The sequence below is a fragment of the Agelaius phoeniceus genome, chromosome 3 (genome assembly GCF_051311805.1).
Source record: "Agelaius phoeniceus isolate bAgePho1 chromosome 3, bAgePho1.hap1, whole genome shotgun sequence".
In the NCBI taxonomy this organism is placed as follows: domain Eukaryota; kingdom Metazoa; phylum Chordata; class Aves; order Passeriformes; family Icteridae; genus Agelaius; species Agelaius phoeniceus.
Window position 1 is genome coordinate 4,386,609 of NC_135267.1, and position 21,384 is coordinate 4,407,992.

The following is a 21,384-nucleotide window of genomic DNA, read 5'->3' on the forward strand; positions in this document are numbered from 1 at the left end:
CCCTCCAGGTCTCTCTTGTCATGAGGGTCCCAGAGCTGTCCCCATGGCTGGAGGTGCCCCAGCAGTGCCAGCACAGGGGCCAGCACTGCCCTGGTCCTGCTGCCACCCCAGAGCTGGGACAGCCCAGGTGCCTTTGTCCTTTTGCCCACCTGGGCACACCTGGCTCATGTCCAGCTGGGTCAGGTGTGCTCAGACACTTTGGAGCAGCCACTGTGATCTCTGTTCCCTTTGTGGCTCACGCCTGACTCTGCTCTTGCTCCTGCCATGCCCCAGCCTCCAGGGAATTCAGGAGTTCTGGGAAGTGCTCAGGACTCAGCTGCTCTGCCTGGTCACCTGATCCTGACCTCATCCTTCCCCTTCTTGCTGAGGTTGTGCGTTTGAGCCACCCAGCTGCAGTCTGTGTCCATCCATCCTGGCTTGTGACAGAAAGTGGGACCTGACTTCCCCTATGGGTCACCCACTGCCCAGATGACAGATGTAAGATGGGAACATCTAAGGATGAGGACCTTATGCTTCAAAAAGAAACTCCCAGCTGGCTCCAGAGGAGAAAATCCACTGAAAAGAAGAAGTGAGAGAGCAGTGGGGACAGTGACATGTGAGAATTTGCATCCAAAGTACAGAGGGAAAGCAAAACCCCTGTTCTGTGACCTTTGCTCTTCTGCATGACCAGTGTGTCAGTCCCTTCCAACCACAGCAACTTTGCCATCCTGGCTTTACTGGGAGAGCTCTGGGCACAGCTTTTTGAGGAAGTGTTTCACAATTTGGCTTTTCTCTGCAAGCTCAGAGATTTGCCATGGCCCAGATCAGAGCCTGAACTAGGAGATCACCTGAGCTCTTGGCTCCTCCTGCACTCACCTGAGTCTTCCTTCCAACACAGAGTTGGGAAGGTGTTTTCCCAACATTTCTGGCCAAGGAATGGGGCTGTGTTTGCCTTTGTCTGTTCCAGGAGATCCCCAGGTTCTCATTTGTGTCTGTGGCTTCATCTCTTGATGTCTCCTGCTCACGGCATGAAACACCCATGGGGTGGGAGGGTTCCTTAGGCCCAAACATTTGTTCTGTGTTGTTTTTGGATTGGAAAGGTGATACAGGGATGGAGGCTGTGTCTGGTACAGGCAGAATTTGGCTTTGGGGAGAGACCATTTCCTCTGCAGGGAGATTTTTGGTTTCCTCCTGGCAGAAGGGAAACTGAGGCAGGAAGGCTCCATCCCATGGTGAGCCCAGCTGGAGAAACCCACAGTGGTGGCCCATGGAGAGCCTTGCTGCAATGATTTCAATTTCATTGTGCTGCTGGCACCCTCTGACTGCCTGCAGAGCCAGAGGAGCTGCTGGCTCCCAGCAGGAAGGGAAACCTCCCAGGATTCTTCAGAAAAGGGCGTTTTTGGTGCTCCAGTGAAAGGTTATCTCAGCAGGCTCCGTGCCAGGCTCTGGTGACGTGGGAGGGTCTGTCACATGCCACCAGCCAGTAGGGACCCATTTTCTCCTGGTAACCCTGCTTTTCCCTGTTCTCTGCTTTGTTTATACATGAGCCTCAGGGGGGAAATGGAAATAGGAGGAGAACTGGTGGGACTGGAAATCGGGGTCATTCCTAAGGAGCTGGGGCAGGAAGGGCAAAGTGCCAGGAGGGTTTTCTGATGTCAGCAGCAAGGGACCCGTGAGATGAGTACCTGGACCTCTTTGGGATGTGGAAGAAACTGGAAGTATATTGGATTTAATTTTAATTTTAATTAAATTAGAATTAAATTTTAATTCTTCATTTTAATTTTCGATTTTATTTTAACTTTTATTTTAATTTAAATTTATTGTAATTTTAATTTTGATTTTCATTAAATTAGAATTAAATTTTAATTCTTAATTTTAATTTTCGATTTTATTTTTATTTTTATTTTTATCTTTATTTTTATTTTTATTTTATTTATTTTATTTTAATTTAATTTTAATTAAATTAGAATTAATTTTTTAATTTTTAATTTTAATTTTAATTTTCGAATTAATTTTTATTTTATTTTATTTTATTTTAATTTAATTTAATTTTAACTTTAACTTTAATTTTATTTATTTAGAAAAAAAAAATTGCAGGACAAGGGAGCCAACAGGGAGTTTCCTGGGGCAGAAGTGACTTTCCTGTAAGAAGAGACATGCTATGCCATTCATCCCAGCAAGATGAACCTTAGAAAGTCTGGGTTTGCTGGAGAAGGCCAGACCAGAGGGAAAACCTGTCTGGTTCAGGCTGCTCTGGTTTTTGATGCCATCTCGTGGTCTGGGAAGGTTTTACAGAGGGATGTGTGGAGCATATTTCCTTGGCTGAGCAGAAAACTGTGGACTTGGGCAGCTCCTGCTGTCACTTCCCTGGCAGAATGGTGCAATCTGCCCCTAGCCCTGTCACTTTGAGCAGGTTTCATTCCTGGAGGATGATTTCCATCACCTTATCCCATGTCTGTTTGGGAATTGCCATCCTGAGTACCTCGAGGGAGCTGGGCTGTCTCATCCCATCTCATTTTAAGCTCCAAGGGCTGGAGCCCCTCTGCTCTGGAGCCAGGCTGGGAGAGCTGGGGGTGCTCACCTGGGGAAATGAAGGATCCAGGGAGAGCTCAGAGCCTAAAGGGGCTCCAGCAGAGCTGGAGAGGGACTTGGGACAAGGGATGGAGTACAAGGCCAAGGGGTAATGGCTTCCCAGTGCCAGAGGGCAGGGATAGATGGGATATTGGGAAGGAATTGCTCCCTGGGAGGATGGTGAGGCCCTGGCACAGGGTGCCCAGAGAAGTACCCAGCACAAAAAGACAAAACACATTCAAAACCCAAAATTCCAGAGGCGAGTACTCCAAGAGTAAAGAGGAAGCTGAGCACCATAAAACCCCCACGTCCATGAGGTTTTGTCCTGTGTTGCTGCAAGGCTTTGATTGCCCAAGAGCAGCCCACGTGCTGTGGTGTGCAGCAGGAATCTCTGCACAGCTTGCTCAACATCTGCAGTTGCAGGGATTGGAGGGAGTGCCTCCAGGCTGGCACAGGCAAAGCTTCCAGCTACAAGCAGATCTTCCCAGGGATGCAGAAAAGTGAGGAGCAAACGCTGTCCTGAATGATTCTGGAGGTTTGGGGGAGGTTTTGTGCGCTGTTCTCCTCTGGTCTCACTGATACAGGAGAGTGTGGGGGTGACAAAGATTTTTTAGGTACTCAAATGAGCCAATCTCACTGGTATCTGTAAGAGTTCCCAGTTTAGGGTGACAATCCTTGTGGGTTTAGAGAGACAGGTGACAAAAAAATTGATTTGAACATCTCCTGGATAGAAAAAAAAGTGGCAGCATCTCTCCCTGGAAATCTCTTTTTGGAGATGAGGATTGTAAAGGTTCCAGAGAGGAGCAAGACCCCAGCACAGGGACAAGCACAAAGGTGCTAAAGACTTATAAATTATCTGTAAAGCATAAAGAATTCACCAACTGGAGAGCAGCCTCCCAAATTTGCACTGGAATTACCCCGAGGGGGCATGTGAGACCATCTCAAAGCAGCCACACAGGGCTGGAGCCGGGCTCCAGGTTTTCTCCCATGGCTGATCTCCAAGGTGGCTCCACCCCTGCTGCCTCCCCAAGCACTTTCCGACCTGCCAAATCCTTCTGATAAATATAGCAGGAGGAAGGCAGCAGGTTTGGCTGGGGACAGGCAGAGGGAACTGGTTCTGGGACAGCTTTGTGGTCATTGCAACAGAGTCACGTGTACGTGCTTAAACCAAGACCTAAGCCTAAAGTTATGCTGTCCTGGGACTTTGGAGAGGTCTTGGGGTTTGGAGGGGAAGTTGGCAGCTGGGTGTTTTTCTCAGCTGATGGGGTAACAAGTCAGCTGGATTGGAATGGGCTTTTTTTAGCTTTGAGGTGATTTTTCTCTCCAGGGAACGGGGTGGCAGATGTCCCAGCACACGGCCGTGGTCATGGCACAGTCACGGAACCATGAATCATTAGAATGAATTTAATGGAATGGAATGGAATGGAATGGAATAGAATAGAATAGAATAGAATAGAATAGAATAGAATAGAATAGAATAGAATAGGAGTAGAATGTCACTATCTCCAGCTACACCTGTGCTGAAGGAGTAGCTGTGATCTTCGTTTCCCTCCTACCCCCCATTTTTCCTCAATATTCCATTATTCCTCAATATTCCTCTTCCAGGGTCTTTTATTTATCTGCCAAGGCATCACTTGGCTGCAGGAAGTTCCTGGCATGGGGAAAGAGGTGGTGACTCCTGACTGCAGCCTCCACTGTGCCGAGTCCCCTGGTCACCTGCACTTGGGATGTACCTCAGGGTCTGAGGGCTGACAAAACACCATGGGGTCTTCCAAGAAGGGCCTTGCTGCATTTTCCAAGTATCTGCAGCCTCTCCAAGGACTTGTACCTGGCAAACTCTATTTGCTGGTAATTCCAAGGGCCATGAGCTCCTGGGACTGCCCCACTAAGGGTGGACATCACCCATGGAAGTCCCCACACAGCAGGCAGCTGTCCCATGGGATGGGCTGAGACACCAAGTGCCTCTTGTCCCATCTCAGGGGTAAAGGATAGCCCTGAGTCTGTCCAACACTAGGCACAGGGAGGTCCTAACCCTGAACTGGCACACACCCAAGGCAACAAACACCACAAAAAGAGGGGATCCTCTCCTAGGAATTGCTGTGACTCTCCCAGCATTGTCTCCCCATGGCCTTGAGCATCTCCCTGGCCGCTGTGGTGCTGAGCTGCACGTTCCAAGGTGAGCGAGGCTGGACAAACAATTGCCCCCCAAAACAGCACTGGCGCCTGCTGGGGAAGCCCAGACTGCTGTTTGTGCCAGAAGACACACAAACATCTCAGAAAACAGCCCTGACCTCCTCCTCCTTCCCCCTTTTTCTGCTTATCTCTGCATCCCTGGGGTAACCCAGAGCAGAGATATTCTGGGAGCCCAGCACTGCCGTTTCCTCCCGGCGCCGTTTCCTTCGGCGCGGGGTCAGCGCCGCCACCCTCTCCTGACAGGACCCCATGGGATGCCCATGGTCCCCTGGGATGCTCAGGGCTATCTCTGGGAGGACATCAGCCAGAGGAGGAGGAAACCCTTCGACAGGAGCTGATGGTCCAGGAGCCGGGCAGGCTGGAGGGTGCTGAGCGAGGAAGAAAAACAGGAAAGTGGCTGCAGATAAGGAAAAGGACCTGGAAGAGGAATACTGAGGAATAATGGAGGGTAGAGAGGGAAATGAGGATCACAGCAGACGTCGTGCTGCGAGAGGAAGCTGCTGAAAGGGAAGCAGACCAGAAATATCCTTCTCATTGTAATGGGGAAAGGGTCTCAGCCTCCCAGCACAAGGGTGCTCAGCAGGTCTGTGTGCAGGGGTTGTCACACGCCCACAGGTCATACCTGAATGGGAAACTCCGAAAACAGCCCTGTGAGAAAATGGTAATTAGCCTGTTGTGAAGACTGCTGATTAATCTGTTAGTGGCCTGTTTCCCATTGTTCTCAAGCTACGTCAGGGAAGGTATAGGTTGGAAATTAGGAAGAAATTTTTCACCTAAAGAATAATAAAGTACTGGAATGTTCTTTCCAGGGAGGTGGTAGAATCACCATCTCTGGATGTGTTTAAAAAAAGACTGGACATGGCACTTGGTGCTATGCTCTAGTTGAGGTGTTAGGGCATAGGTTGGACTTGGTGATCTTAGAGGTCTCTTCCAACCTCATTATTCTGTGATTCTGTGATTCTGTTGTGAGACTGAACCTCGTGTATGCTGTCCCTAACGAGAGACAGTCCTGGGGACAGGGACAGTTCTGGAGGCTGGATGGGGCTCTGAGCAGCCTGGCCTAGTGGAAGGTGTCCCTGCCCATGGCAGGGGTTTGGAACCAGATCATCTTTAAGGTCCCTCCCAACCCAACCCATTCCATGACTGTATGATTCTATGATTCCATGTTTCTATGACCGGGTGTGAACCAGTCCCTTGGATCCTGCTGGGCTGGAACAAACCAGAGAGAGGAGCTTGTGTCCATATCCCAGGTGTGTCCTGCCTCAGGTTCCCTGTGCAGGTGCCCTGCTGTTTAATCTCAATGTGGCAGAACACAACAACTGCATTTCCTGGCTGGTTTCTGCAGTCACCACCACTTTCTGCTGATCCCTCGGGCACTGATCACTTCCACATTCTCACTTTGGAGCAGGTCACACTTGTGGCACATGGAAATCTCATCATTACTCCAAGACTCTGCCTTTCTTCTCCATTTACATGGATAAAACCTCAATCCACATCCATCCTGATCAGCCATAACCTGTGGAGGAACCCTCCCCAAAACACAGATGGGTGCAATGGAGGCAACACCCAACCTGGTGTTCCTTCAGAATCATTTCTCTGGGACCTCTTCCCCACAGGAGCCTGCTGGGAATGTCCTGATGGCCAGACTGTGCTGAGGGCTTGTTCAGCTCTGTGCTCACTGGTCAGTGTTAAAAGCAACGAGTGGCTAATTTAAAAGTGCAGACAAATTTAATTCCCTCCTGGATGGGAAGGATTATCCCTGTCTTGCCAAGGTAACTTGGCAGCAGTGAGGGTCTGGTAGATGATAACCCCAGAAGGGAAGAGGTCAATCCTCCAGACACAGCAGAGGTTGAGGAGACCTCCACAATACCAGCATCCCCCGGATGAGATGACATGCAGAACACCAACTCTGCTGGCAGACAAGAGGTGTGTGAGCAGAGGAGCCTGAGCAGAATCATCCCAGTGACCTGATCCAGGAGCCACCCCTGACAGTGCTGGGGATGGAAGCTGAAATTCCAGCCTCAGAGTCACATGCCCACAGGGAACTTGACCAGGATGTGGTTGGTGACACATCCTGGATATGAGAAAGTGGTGCCTGGGACAACTGTGATACAAAACTGCCACTAATTAGGGAAAAAAAGAAGCACTCAGCGAGTTTTTGTGCATGGGCTGCAGAGAGGAGCAGCCCCTCTTTCTCTCTCCAACATAAAAAGAATGAAGTGAGAGATATATGTTGAATCCATGTCCCCTCTGGAGTCATCAGCACAGAAGAGACATGGACCTGTTGGAGTGAGCCCAGAGGAAACCATGGAGATGCTCCAAGGGCTGGAGCCCCTCTGCTCTGGAGCCAGGCTGGGAGAGCTGGGGGTGCTCACCTGGGGAAATGAAGGATCCAGGGAGAGCTCAGAGCCCCTTCCAGGGTCTAAAAGGTCTCCAGAAGAGCTGGAGAGGAATTTGGGACAAGGGATGGAGGGACAGGACACAGGGAATGGCTTCCCAGTGCCAGGGGACAGGGTTGGGTGGGATATTTGGAAGGAATTGTTCCCTGTGAGGGTGGGCAGGCCCTGGCACTGGGTGCCCAGAGAAGCTGTGGCTGCCCCTGGATCCCTGGAAGTGTCCAAGGCCAGGCTGGATGGGGCTTGGATCAGCCTGGGATAGTGGAAGGTGTCCCTGCCCATGGCAGGGAGGTGGAACTGGATGAGCTTTTAGGTCCCTTCCAACCCAATTCAGTCCTGAAAAAACTGATTTGAACAGAACCTGACCTTGAACACTCCCAGAGATGGGGCAGCCACAGCAACCTGTTCCAGGGCCTCACCACCTGCATTGCAAAAACTTTTTCTCATATCTAATCTTAATTGACTCCCCTTTAGTTTAAAATCATCACCCCTTGTCCTGTCACAGCAGGCTCTGCTAAAAAGCTTCTCCCCATCTTTTATTCCACCTCCTTCACCCACAAACCAAATTTCTTGCTCTAAGGCTGATGAGAGAGTCACTGCTGCAGATCATCCATGAGAAACCCACTCATCTCTGCCCCATGCCCAAGTTACAGAAACTCCCTGCACATATTTTGGGATCCACTTTTACCTCAGGATTGTCCAGCTGGTGACTGACGATGCCTGGTGGGATGACTTCCCCTCTCTGAAGACATTTTTGCAGTGTTCCACCACGTGACTCTGGTGAGTGACAGGGCTGTTGTGGGGGCTGATAACTGGATTAGCTGGAGCCAGAATTGCTTCTGCCTACAGTCAGCGGTGTCGGAACTCAGTGCATCCCTCTGGGTGTCCAGAGTTGCTGAGGACCCCGCCGGGGGGCTCGGAGACCCTGGCATGCTGCCCAGAACACCTGGGGATTTGATTTTGACCCCTGGAGCAAGTTGCCAGCTTTGTATGAGGACGTGAAAGTCACACAGGTTTGAATGGTGTAATAACAAAATGATCACAGGGTGAAAATGTAGATTTTAGGATTTTTGGTGTGGGGGTTATGGGGACAAGATGGAGGAATCTGGGCATGTCCAGCCTTTCTTCTTCTTCTTCTTCTTCTTCTTCTTCTTCTTCTTCTTCTTCTTCTTCTTCTTCTTCTTCTTCTTCTTCTTCTTCTTCTTCTTCTTCTTCTTCTTCTTCTTCGTCTTCTTCTTCTTCTTCATCTTCTTCTTTTTCTTCTTCTTCTTCTTCTCCATTTTCTGCAGTGAAGTTGGCACTTTGGGATTGGTTTAGAGTAGAAGTGCACTGTTTAACATAGGTGATAGGTACTGGGAATTAAGTGTAAATATGATATACGTAGTTTGTAGTATGAAAGGACAACACCGCCTCGGGGGCGGTCAGAGTGCCTGTGGCTGCCCTGCAGAGCAGATCTTGGCTGGGCAGAAAGAAAATTTTATAGATAAGAATTAATAAACAACCTCAAGACTGAAAAGTGAAGAGTCCAGACTCGTTCTTCAGTTGTGCGGGCCGAAGCAGAGACATCCTGCACATCTCTCAGCAATTATCAACAGCAACCCAAGAAGCAGGACCTCGGATCATCCCCCACCGTGTCAGCTCACAAAACCCAAAAACCCCTTTTGCAGCCTGTGCTGAGCCCACCGCAGTCTGTCAGCCCCCAGGGGACCCTGCTAATGAGCTGTGCTTGAAGAGCAGCCTCTCCCAGCAGATAGCAGCTCCTGAGGGAACAGGCAGCCTGGGAGCCACGATGATGATGGTGAAACCTCCCATTAATCACAGGAGCACAGCCACCACCTCCCCATCCCAGCTACCAGAACCAGTCACAGCCCCAGGCAGACAAAACATCCACGTTCTCCCCCTCCCATGTGTTTTCCCTCCATGTGCTCTGTGTCAGGAGTTGTCTGGTGCTCAGATAGGGCTGCCCCCGGGCCGTGGATCATACATTGAAGGATTGTGTTGTCATCCAGCCTCATCCTTGGAAGCATCAGCCTGGAGGGTCCATAAATCCGTAACTGTTCATGGGGCAGAGAGTCCATTGTGCAGATCCTAACAGGCAAATCCATAACTGTCCTCCTCGGGGAGATAAAGCTGTTCCCATGCCAGCAAGGGGGACCTCAGCTTCACCTTTGCTTCCAGAGCTGGTTCCTTTGGGCCATCACCTCCCCATGGTCTCAAGACAGCACTGCCAGACTCCTCACCTTGAAGTAAAACCAGGGCAGCATCTTCTTGGGCTTTCCTTGAAAGCAGCAGCCTGGAGGGAGGGATTATTTAATTTCTGTGTTTTTCACGCCAACACAAATGAAATGTGCTTCATTTGAAGTGGCTGCTATGGGCCAAGCAGACACCCAGATCTTTGGGAGAAAAGGGGCTACGGGCAAACTTGGGATATGCATGAACTTGGAATAAATGTAGTGATTTCCAGAGCAAATGTACAGAGCCTTTGAAATTAGGAAGAAATTCTTTACTATAGGGGTGATGAGGCTGCCTAGGGAAGCTGTGGCCTCCCCTGTCCCTGGAAGTGATCCAGGCCAGGCTGGATGGGACTTGGAGCAACCTGGGATAGTGGAAGGTGTCCCTGCCCATGGGAGGGGGGTGGAATGAGATGGTCTTTCAGGTCACTCCCAACCTAAAACAATCCATGATTCTGTGAGATCACATCTGTATCTTTAGTTTGACCTGCAGACCTCACTGGGGCGTGTTGCCCTGGCAAGGGCTGCCAGCTCCACATCTCTATTGCCAAGTTTTGTACTTTCCTAAAATCTTCCCATCACCCAGCTGCAGGTTTGGTTTTGCCCCCACACCTCCTGCAGCACAAACTTTGCTGTTTCTTGGTGCCTCAGGACCACGGCATCAGATCTTCCAGTCTTAGAAAAATCATCCCCTACTTCTGCTCCCTCCACCTCCTTCAGATGAAGACAGGAATGGGCTGGCTTCAGGTTTTACCCTAAAAACCTGGGTTGTAGGCCCAGAACTTGAGAAAAGTGGCAACAGCAGAAACCCAGTGAGATGCAGCACACAGCTCACAACCACAGATGCAGTGCTGGGGTCCCAGTAGCTCTGTTGTGGTCTGACACAGCCGAGATGTTTTCCACATTAATGTCTTTCCTGCTGGCTGGAGCTTCCCCCTGCCCTGGGAAGGATCTGCCTGACACCAAGGAGGGGTCAGACCCCTTGGGGTCCTGCTAGCCCAGCCAACATCCTTGCAGAGGCTCCGCTCGTTTGTACATACACCCATATGAATTAAGAGATGCTTTTGCAGGAAGGATGTTTTCGGATCTTCCCCAAGGAATTTAGGACTGGCTCTACTGGGTCAGGAGGCCTTGGGTCTGGCACAACTGCTTTGACAACACAAAACCCTCATTTTCCTCTCCTTCCCCCATAGATATGGGATCATGGGGTGGGTGGAGGATGGGCTGGGTGGGCCTTCATGCCCATGCACCTCCCCTCCCTCCCTCCCTCCTCCTCCTCCCACTCCCCATCACCCTCCCCTACCCCTTCCACTCCTCTCAGCCATGATAAGCTCGCTGATGGAAAAAATGTTGTCACACATATCTCACTTCCAGTGTGTGGGAGTTGCTGATAACAGCTCAAAGATCTGGACAATAAAGACTCCTGACAGCTTTCGTGTCCATCCCAGGCATGGGGGGATAGTCCTGGATGACGACCTGAATGATTGTGGGATTTGGGGAAGGGTCCTGCAAGCTGTGATGCTGGGGAGGAGGCTGGAGAGGGAAAAGGGCTCATCCACCCTCCCCATTGGGGGTGCAAAGCCATTCCCCTGCACATTCCCCAAATTCCACCCTGCTCTGGGGCATCTCCAAACTGAGAGCCATGAGATTTTGGCTTCAGGTGGCTTTGCTGTTGTGCTGGGGAGCAGCCCAGCAGCTGCTCAGCACCGTGTTTGTTTTGGAGCCTCCCCACCAGCCAGTGCTCCCTCGGTGGGGAGAGGGGGCTGCGCTGCTCCAGTGCTGCCGTTCTTCCACGTGGAGCTGCTGAAAGAGCCCAGAGCAGCTCGCCAGGAGGGTGAAGTCATTTATTTATGCCTAGAAAAAACGTGTACTTCATTGCACAGCCCCTGAGATGAGCCACTGAGCCACTGCCAGGTTTTTGTGCTGATGTGGACAGCCGAGGTCAGCACAGGGCAGTGCCAGGGGCTGCGTTTATTCCCAGTCCCCTTTTCGGGATGTACAAACAGGGCACCAATTTATTCATGGAAAAAAAGCGCCAGGGTTTGGTGGCAGAGTTTCATTTGACACAGAATCACACAATCATTTAGGCTGGAAAGGATTTCCAAGACCATTGAGTCCAGCCTGTGACTGATCCTTACCTTGTCACCAGCCCAGAGCACTGAGTGCCACATTCAGCCATTTCTTAGACACCTCCAGGAATGGGGACTCCAAACCATCCTGGGCATTCCCTTCCAAAGCCTGACCACCTTTACCACAGAGAAATTCCTCCTGGTGCCCAACCTGAACCTCCCCTGGCACGGCTTGAGGCCATTCTCTCTGATTTTATAGCATTCCTAGCTTTTTGGTATCTATTTTCTTACTCTAGTTACAACAACTGAGAATGACTTTTGCAGAAAACTTTATTTATTACAAGCAGAAGAAAATCAATTCTATACATTTTCCAGCTGGAAGGAGACCCACCAGTTGTTTAGATTTCTGTTCCAATCCTCAGGGGCTGTAGATGCTCTCCCCAAAATTTCCCTTTCCCTCCAGAGCACTGGTCTCCAAAGTGAGCATGATGATCCATCAGAACAGGAGAAAAATATTCTTTCTAACATTAATAAATAGTACAAAATTGAATTTATTTGAAGACCATTGCTGTGGGAAACTGTCTCTGTCCTTGGGCGCCCATGTCTCACAAAGCTTTTCCCTTCAGAAGGCTGTGTTTAAAAGACAGGAAGCCCAGTTTTCCCTGGATTTAGCCTAAAATATTTCACTTTTCTGATCAAACCTTCATCTGATCAAATCTTTCTGGGGGAGAGAAGAAAAGAGGTGGTGGTGTTAGCATTTTAAAAAGAATGAAGGTTTTGCATTCCACCTTGGAGAAAGGTGCCAAAACAAGAGAAGTACACAAAAGTCCATCCCAAAACCATTTCCATGGTAAGTTTGTACCCAGCTCTGCTTGAGAGCACTCCAGACCCTGAGCTTTGGGTATGGGACAAATTAATTTATCTCCCTCCATCTGCCCTGACCTTTGATGGCAAGGGGCATCTTCTAGCCTTTTTCAGATGGATTTTCCAGGTTGTCTGCCTGGACATGAAAGGTTAAACTCCCCCAGTGTCAGAATTCAGGACATCCCTCTGGCTGTCCTGGATTGCCAGGACTCCTGCCAGGGGGCTCAGAGACCCTGGCACAGAGCCCAAGGCACCTGTGACTTTGATTATGACCCATGGAAAAAGTTACCAACCTTATATGAAGATCTGCAAGCCACGAAATTCTAAGTAGAATAATAATTAGTTTGTCATGGGGTGAAAAATAGATTTTTTGGGGTTTGTAGAATGGGGGTTCAGGAGGCAAGATGGAGGAATCTGGGCGTGTCCAGTCTTTTTCCTTCTTCTTCTCATCCTCCATCATCTGCTGTGATGTTGGCACTTTTGAATTGGTTTAGAGTAGAAGCTCACTGTCTAACATAGGTGATAGGGATTGGGAAGTTATTGTAAATAATGTACACGTAGTTTTTAGTATAAAAAGATAACCCAAGGTGGTCAGTGTGCCATGAACCAACCTGCTGAACAAATCTCAGCGGGTCAGAAAGACAATGTGTTAGATAAGAGCAAATAAGCAAACTTGAGAACAAAAATAAAAGAGTTCTGACTCCTTCTTCAACTGCTGGGCTGGGAAAAGAGACTTTCTAACATATCTCAGGGTCATTCTGACCAGCTAAAGCCCCAAGACCCCAGGAGCAGATCTGGGTGACAGCATCACCCTTGACTTGGCTGGGCTTTAGCACAGAGGTGCTTTCCCCTTCTCCTGCGGCTGATAGCTGGCTCCATCCTGCTGGGAGCCACTTCCCTGCAGCCAGCGAGCTCAGACACACACACAGACACATCCCTGTGCACACAGCCTCTCACAGGGCTCAGTTCAGGGGCTCCCCACCTCCTTTCCCTCGCAGCTCTGGCATCCCAGCCCCGGGATGTCACCCTGCCCCTGATAAGGCACAGAGGCAGCTGCCAGAGGAAGGCTCCCAGTTGCTCCCGGCGCCAGGCTGGGTAGAGGCAGACGTGTCTAACCCTCTGAAGGGCCAAAAACAGATGACATCACCCCCTGGTCGTGTCCATCCTCCCCCCAGAATCCCTATCACGCTTGGAGGAGTGAGGAGGAAGAGGGAAGGCGAAGGGGGAGGAGGCCGGGGAAAAGGAGGGAAGGCAAAGGCTGGAGCTGGAAGTTGGTTACTTTGGCAAAAAGACAAAGTTCTGCAAAACTTCACCGGCCAGACTTCAAAAAGGTGGAAAAACTGGAGGCTCAGTTCTGGCAGGTCCTGTTATCAAGGGGAGCCTTATCTCTCGATGGGGCTGATGGCGCATGCGAGCCGCAGTGGCTGCTAACCTCTGGCTGAGCTTCCCGAGGCCCCAGAGTGTCACTCGACAATGGAGAGGAGAAGCATCCAGGAGAGGGGACTGCCTGAAAGCATTGCCACCGTGTTTGCAGCCTGCAGAGCCACACGAGCACGGATGGGGTATCCCAGCATGGAGCTCAGCAGGCCCTCACGGCCTCAGTTCATGGTGGGGAGGAGTGAGGGGATCTTTCCCTGCTCACAGTCCAGCCAGAGACGGGGCAGATCTCCACTGGGGTCACTGGTTTTACTGGTTTCCTCCAGGGCAAGGCTGGTGCTTCTGGGATGGATAGCAGAGTGGGTTTAGGTTGAAGCCAGGTGTGTAGCTGGGGGTGGGAATTTTGCCCACCTCATTTCTTCCATGTCCTAGGTACCACACTGGGTGTTTTCCAGAGATAAATCTCCTAGCTTTTCTCTTGATGAGATTTTCATAATCTTTCAAGTCAACTCTCTACTTACACCTCCTTCATCTCTATTTCTGCTCCTCCTACACCAACTCATTTCGACATCACCGCATCCAAGGTGAGGAATTTTTGGGGGGTCCTGCTCCAGAGCACAACACAGTGGGCAATTCCCAAATTCCTTCAGTAAACAACAGTCCACAGCCAACAACTCTCACTCCCTGGTGAGGAGCTCCTGGAAGTGAACTTGGCCTTGGCTCATTCCCACTCTTAATTCTACTCAATAAATCAGCCTATGCAGGACTAGAGGCAGCGATACCCCTCGGGTGATGTTGGGATAGAGTTTGGAATCACTTGCACTATGGGAGTAAGATTTCACTTGGGAATGGCTCCATGCAGGGCAGATGCAGAGCCCACCACACTCCCTGTGAGACCAAGTGAATTTTTTGAATTGTTCTCCCCACAGGGATTTCTCAGCCTTACCCACCTTTACCTCCTCACAGAGGTGGATCACAGAATCTGGGAATGGTTTGGGTTGGAAGGAAGCTTTAAGGGTCATCTATTCCAGCATTCCTGCAATGAGCAGGGACACCTTCCAGGGTTCCTTCCACCTCCTCATCCAGGAGATCCGGTTGGATAACCTGAGTCACCCACCCAGGTTCACCTTGTTGCTATAGGAGAGGAAGAGAAGAAGAGGTTTTACAGTGACTCCTGTGAGAAGTTTGATAAGAGGGTCCATGTTTACCCCTGAAAGAATTTTCTACCAAGGTCATTGACATAGAAACCAAGAAAGAAAAAAGGATAAATAAGAGAAACCTGCATCTGCCCATTCCAATGAGCACTTTGTCATTCATGACCAATGAGTAAAGTGAAAACTTAAGAGTTTTGTAAGAATGTAGAAAAAGCATGCATGCTATAATAAAATAATTTTGAAACCTTCTGAAAATGGAGTGTGTTGCTTTGTATTATCTCCATCTCAACTGCAACAAGGAAGAGGAACTTCTGGAGGGAAAATCATACCTCTGTGTTGGATCCATCCCCTTGAAGAGCATGAATGCTGCCATGGCCTCTTCTAGAGCTAGAAATTGAGGTTGTTAAAGGCAGTGACTGAGACAGAGGTGGAGGAATGGGTCCAAAGAGAGGTTTCAGAACTGCTTGGACCAGCCCAGCAGATCCTTCTCTTGCTGCCACTCTGGAAGGACACCCCTTGCCCCTACACCACCGTCACAGACATCTTTTATGAAAAATCCTTTCCTTAGGATTTTTCCTCCTGAGAAGCTGAGAGGCCTCAGGAACAAAATGTGAACAATGGTTATCTGCTGCTGTGGAATGCAACAGGTGCATCTGTGACTGGTCTCATAGAGTTATTTCTAATTAATGGCCAATCACAGTCAGCTGGCTCAGACTCTGTCTGAGAAGTTTTTGTTATCATTCCTTCTTTTTCTATTCTTAGCTAGCCTTCTGACGAAATCCTTTCTTCTATTCTTTTAGTATAATTTTAATATATATATCATAAAATAATAAATCAAGCCTTCTGAAACATGGAGTCAGTTCCTTGTCTCTTCCCTCATGCTAAGACCCCTGTGAACACGGTCACACACACCACATCTGCCACCTTTGTGCAGACAATTTGGATCCCCCAGTGCACCTCCAGCACCACCAACCCCTCAGTAGCAGGCAGGGTGCTCCATCTGAGGGGGAAGCACGGACCCAGCAGGACACAGCAAACCCAGAGGTTTATTGGTGGCGGACAAACCGAGCTGCCCGTGGAGGCACTGGGGTGCCTGAGGGCAGGTCCTGTGTATGGTTCTGGCTGCAGGATGGCTGTGCTGGCTCTCCTGGGGCTGTCACAGCACCCTGGGGTGGCTGCTGTCACCGGCAGCAGCGCAGGCGGCCGTTGCTGCAGCTCCCTTCCCAGCGCTCCATGTGGAAGCAGAGCCTCCGGCAGTGGCCACGGTTGTTTCTGCACTGCTGGGTGTCTGAAAGGCCTCTGGCTGCTGGGCAAAGAGGAGAGAACTGGTTAGGAGAACTGGTTAGGAGAGCTGGAACCTACTCAGAGCCCCACATCCTACTGGGAACTTCACTGGTGTTGGTGGCTGAGCATGGGATGCTCTCAGCTGGCAGCAGGGAAATTCAGGTGGTTCCACGGTGAGGATCAGATGTGCTTGGGAGGAGCTTCTCCATCCAGCAAGCACTGGGAGTCTCCTAATGACTGGCCTGGGTGAGACAGCCAGGTTTGGGTTGGCTGTGTTAGGCTGGATGAGTTAGGTGAGGCTGGACAGCATCAAAAGACAGAGAAGTGCCTCTTGGAACAGGTGTTTCACCTATTGTTTCCTTTTGAGATTTTTTGGCTTCTTGGTGTTTGGGGGTTTTTGTTTGCTTGGGTTTTTCAAATCTTTTGCTGTTTTGATTAAAAGGGCCTGTGCTGCTTCTCTTTAGACACAGCAGGAACACCAAGTTTTGGGGTTCTGGAGGTTCCACCACCACCACCACCAGTGGGGTGGGCAAACCCTTCTCTCTCCCTTCGTTGTCCCCAGGACTTCAGTTAAATAAATGACAAGATAAACAGGCTAAGCAAGTAAATCTCCTCTTCTTGGTTATCAGGTTTGCCTTCTGCAAACGTGATTTCACCAAAGTCCTGCTAACATCATAGTGACCTTACACCTGAATGGAACCCAAAACTCTGACATGTGTATACAAGCAGCCAGCAAAAATGCCAAGCCAAGAAATAAATTTCTATCAAACCAGAATCCCAGAAGAAAACAAACAAAAAAAGGTAAATTATCTGCCTTTCCCTCTTCTTTTCCCCCCTGAAAGATAGTTTTGGTTTTATAGAATCAAAGATACACAGAATGATTTGTGTTGGAATGGACATTAAAGACCATCAACTTCCAGCCTCCTGCCATGGGCAGGGACACCTCCCACTATCCCAGGCTGATCCAAGCCCCATCCAACCTTGCCCTAAACATTTCTTGGGATGGAGAGTCCACAGCTTTTTGGGCAACCTATGCCAGGGCCTCACCACCCTCACAGGGAACAATTCCTTCCCAATATCTGATTTACATCTACCCTCCTTCAGCTTAAGACAATTCCCCCTTGTCCTGTCCCTCCATCCCTCATCCCAAGCCTCTCTCCAGCTCCCCTGGAGCCCCTTTAGGCTCTGGAAGGGGCTCTGAGGTCTCCCTGGATCCTTCTCTTCTCCAGGTGAGCACCCCCAGCTCTCCCAGCCTGGCTCCAGAGCAGAGGAGCTCCAGCCCATGGAGCATCTCTGTGGCCTCCTCTGGACTTGATCCATCAGATTCTGATGCTGGGGATCCCAAATCTGGAGGCAGCTTTGCAGGTGGGATCTTACCAGGGCAGATCAGAGGGTGAAACTCACCTCCCTCAACCTTCTGGCCACATTTGCATCTTCCTGCATTTGCCACATCTGTATTCCACTCTTGGAGAATTTATTGGGATTCTCCTTGTTTGGTGGAGGATGAGGCTTTTATCCTGGTCAGGAGCAAAGCTCAGGCTCCTGGCTTAGGCTCAGCATTTCTGGGTGAGTTTTGAGGGTGCAGAGAAGAGGGGATACACAACCTGTGAACTCAGGACAGCTGCATGCAGGAACTTCATGGAGACCATCCCAAGAGAAATTTTTTCCTTGGAAGCACAAGTTAGCTCAGCCTTGACCTGGGGGCCCTGTCTTGTCCTCTTCTACCTCAGAAGAGTAGGAACCTGCCTTTTCTCTCTCCACAGTCCTGCAGGAAGCCCTGTGAGAATTTTGTCCTTACCCGGAGCGCTCTGGAGGAGGAGAATGACAAGGACTGCCAAGAGCAGCTGGAGAATCCTCATGGCTCAGTGTGGGTGGAGGTTCCACCCCGAGGAGGAGTGAAGGGCCCTAAAGAGAGGAATAAGAGGGAAATTCTGGATTTATAGGGGCCAGGGTGGGGGTTGTGTAATTTTCCTGGAGTGGAGGGAACTTTGTCAATCTCAGGTGCATTTCAACATGACGGCAAACAGTTGCACGGGGTGTGCCTGCTCTCAGTCACATTGTATTACAGACAGAAAGAGGAAATAAAGGAAAAAAAATAGAGGGAAAAAGACCAAAAAGTGAGGGGGGAAAATCAGGGTTTTGTTGACAATTACACTGAGCACTGGGGAGTCTGCTACTGCTTGCTGCTGGAGACAGGATGTTGGGACTGACCCAGTCTGGCTCTGTTTTTGTAGGCTCAAGCATGTGATGTTAAAATCCAGTCCAAGTGTTTGCAGTATCAAAATGTTGTGTTTTGGTTTGGTGTTTTTTTTTTGTTTTGTTTTTTTTTTTCCCAGCTCTCACTCTCTGTGTTTAGCACTGACATAGACAAGCATGAAAAAATCCAGAGTCTGCTCCTCAGCACTCCCCAACAGACAGAGCTGGCTTGAAAATAATGGGATCCTTAAAAAATCATGGATCTGCTTCAATTTTACAACTTCCAGGCTGCAGAGAGGACACTTGCCAAGGTTTTATTTACAACTGTTAAGAAAAAATGGCAATTTAATATTTTATTCATTTATGTACTCATTCAGTGGGAAAGCTGGGGTATCTCCCTGCAATACTCAGGGGCATCAGGAAAGCAGGTGGATTACAGCTCTCCCAGGGATCCTGGCAGGCTCTCAGGTTTGTACCAGTTCTCCAGGTCAGTTCCAGGAAATCAGTAGAGGTGAGACCTGCATTTCAACTTGGGAAAACAGCACAAAGCAAACAATGAGCAGGAATGTCCCCCAGCCAAGAACAAATGGAGGAAGAGGAAATAGAAACTTTATAAAGGTTATTCTTACAGTTGTGATGCAGTGGAGGCCATCACCAAGTCTTCCCTTTTCCCTTCAGAAGTCACCTCAGTGGATTTCTCTTTGCAGGCTGGGTGCCAGGGGGTGCTGGAAAGTGCAAACCCCACGTCCTTCAGGCTGCTTGAACAGAACAAGGATCACCTTCATCAAACAGTGCAGATAAAGGGGCCTTCACCAGCTGGACTTTGGAGCAGGGAACACCGAGCTCTTAACCAGGGCGAGCTGCAAACTGGCCAGGCACAGCCTGGGAAGGGAGATGGACCTTGGAACCCACCTGGGGGAGAGCTGGATGCAAGGATGTGTGTGAGCCTCTGGAAAAGTGCTGGTGCCTTGCCTGGGTGGAAGGCAATAGCTCACCCTGTACCTCTGAGGGTTGGTATCTCCAATTTGAGAGATAGTGCAGCAGGATTTTGTGGAATTATGGAATAATGGAATGGTTTGGGTGGGAAGGGACATTAGATATCATCCAGTCCAACCCCCTGCCATGGACAGGGACACCTTCCACCATCCCAGGCTGCTCCAAGCCCCATCCAGCCTGGCCTTGGACACTTCCAGGGGTGGAGCAGCCACAGCTTCTCTGGGAAACCTGTGCCAGGGCCTCCCCACCCTCACAGGGAAGAACTTCCAAAGCAAAGAATTTGGGCAGAGCTCATCCAGCAGAAAGGAGACAGCAGTGCTTGAGCTGCAGTCCAAGCAGGAAGGAACGTGTGGATGCTCCTGTGAGTGCCCTGCTCTGAGTGTGTGACCTGCAGTGTCTGAACATGTGTGTGCAGATGGCTTGGTGCTCTCCAGAGAGGATGTGGAGCATGGGGCCAGGGTACCACGTGGCCACGGTGTTCCCAGTGTTGGATGGCAAAGCTCCAGGTGTTTGTCTCCAGCTCAGCTGCTCTCCCATGCTGGGAGCAGCACCACTGTAGAGGGTGATTTGTTCCTGGAGCTATTTGGATGCTGCAGGCTCCATGAGGACCAGGCTGCATCCTCCACACCACTACAAACCCCAGCTCTGCAGCTGGGCTTGAGCTGCAGAACGTGCCTTGGGAAAGAAATCCAGGACTATCCAGTACCAACAAAAAACAGATTTCCTCCAGAAACCAGGGGCAGGAAATCTCTGTCCCTTGGGCAACTGCTTGTACAACAGCTGGTCTGGCTCCCCTTGGCATGGTCCTGCTGCTGGGCTGGCCTCAGCCTCTGGTGAGCCCAGTGGGGCTGGCCCAGCAGCCTCCCACCCTCTCCTGCTTCCCAACCTGCCAGCAGATGTCTTTTTTCAGAGCTCACCATGCACAAAGGCTGATCTGTGCTCAGACACGTGGCACAGGAATGGGCTCCTGGGTGCTTGAGAGGTTTTGGGGCTGGGAGGAGTCGAATCAATCTATATCTGCTCTCTGGCCCCAAATGGGAGGGATGTTTCCACTGACTTCATTGCCTTCAGGCCAGGACCTGAGCAGGCTGATTTTTAAATGCATCCTGGGAGAAGTTTTTGCCAGCAGGAGCAATTCCTGGGGTGAATGAACCCTTTTGCCAGCTTGTGATGCCACCTCCTGCTCCCAATCCCACTGACAGCATTTTGCCAAACAAGCAAGCTCTGATAGAGCCCTGCAATTCAACCTGTGAAGAAATGATTGTGGGCTCAGCTCTGGGCTCAGCCCTAGTCCTGAAACCCTCCATGGCTCTTGTTCCAGACCACTCTTCATGGCCTTCTCAGCACTCTCTTCAACAGGTCCATGTCTGTGTCAAGTAGAGCCCCCAGAGCTGGAGACAGCAGGAAATGATGGGTTTTGCCCCACAGAAAATGGCCAGAGCACACCTTGTGCAATCAGCTTCTCCTTTCCAGTGCAGGGCCACATCCAGGTGTCGGTTATTGATCATTCCTGGCACGTGCCCACCTCCAAACCGTGCCAAGGAACAGTGTGGAAAACAGTTCATTTTCTGGCAGCAAATTCGAGCAGCCACTGACTTCTGAGCCTCATGTGATTTGATTTACTCGTGTAGGTACAGCCTCAGAATCCTGGCCTGTTTGATCTCCCCAGCATAGCCCGGGGCTGGGCTGTGCTCAGGTGATTCCTTTCACCCCACAGGACTGGGAAGAGCTCCATGTGAGGGGGTGGAATGTTGGAATGTGACCCCTTTTCTCTTTATGCAGGGGCGAAGGAAGATCCGGGCACGCAGGGGGTTGCACTGGTTTGTGTGGGATTGGCAGGGATGTGAGGGACAGCCTGGATCCAAGGGTGGCTGTGGCACCTCAGCTTCCCCAAGCAGGAGCCCACCTAGCCCCATCCTGCTCCTGACTGCACATCACAGGGACCTTTTCAGGGCAGAAGAGGAGGATTTGGCTCTCTCTTTGCCAAACAAACACTGGCCTGTTGCCTGGGAACAGCAAACAAGTCCTGCTGAGGGAATCCATGCCATGCTTTGATGGACTGAAATCCCCAGTG